Here is a 931-nt window from a genome sequence, read left to right on the forward strand (position 1 = left end):
GGGGTGGTGGGCTGTGTTCCCTGCAACTAGAAACGGCAACTGGACCTAGAGCTGAACTGCGCCCTCCACAACTAAGACTGAAAGGACAACAACTTGAAGCTGAACAGCACCCTCCACAACTAAGATTGAAAAGACAACAACATGACTTGGAAAAAAAGGCCTGAAAATACATACTGTTCCCCAATAAAATTACAACTAAATTGTAGAGCAATTAATCTCTAGAACTATCTGAAGACTACCTGAACAGAACTTACATAACTAAGCATTTAAATAAAAAGCCACATCAAGACAGGTAGGAGGAGGTCGTGAGAAAAAAGAGGAATCGCCATTTCCTCCATTTTCGGTCTCTGTGCCTTTTGCAGGCCTTCCAACAGCGCTATGTTGGGACAGAGCATCCGGAGCTTCACAACCTCTGTGGTCCGTAGAAGGCACTATGAGGAGGGCCCAGGGAAGAATTTGCCATTTTCAGTGGAAAAGAAGTGGCGGTTGCTAGTTATGATGACTCTGTACTTTGGATCTGGATTTGTTTCACCTTTCTTTATAGTAAGACACCAGCTGCTTAAAAAATAAGGATGTTTTACTTAATCCATGAAACAGATATGAAGAGGAGCATTTTAAGAGGTGCAGTCGCTTTGAAAAATGGACCAAACTGTTGAACTCAACATACTAGAAATGTTTGTAAATAAACTTATGGCATGAATCCTTAATGCCTCCTCTCTGGAAAAAAAAAAAAGACAGGTAGGAGAGGAGGGAGTCATGAAATGGACTGGCCCCACACCCACAGATAATGTTGAGTTCTGGAGAACTATCTCAGTGGTGGAGGTCCCTCTCAGAGGAGTGAGGCATCCCAGCCCCGCACCGGGCTCCCCAGACCAGAGTACTGGTGCCAGAAAGAGGAGCCCCCACAACACCTGGTTGTGAAAAACAGTGG

At 44.7% G+C, this 931-nt stretch overlaps 1 pseudogene; it reads left to right on the forward strand.

Annotated features, from left to right (window-relative positions):
• The first annotated feature begins 317 nt into the window (after positions 1 to 317).
• LOC109438517 (cytochrome c oxidase subunit 7C, mitochondrial) lies at positions 318 to 700 on the forward strand (annotated as a pseudogene).
• The last annotated feature ends 231 nt before the right edge of the window (positions 701 to 931 follow it).

This window comes from Rhinolophus sinicus, linkage group LG14, assembly GCF_036562045.2.
Source record: "Rhinolophus sinicus isolate RSC01 linkage group LG14, ASM3656204v1, whole genome shotgun sequence".
Taxonomy (NCBI): domain Eukaryota; kingdom Metazoa; phylum Chordata; class Mammalia; order Chiroptera; family Rhinolophidae; genus Rhinolophus; species Rhinolophus sinicus.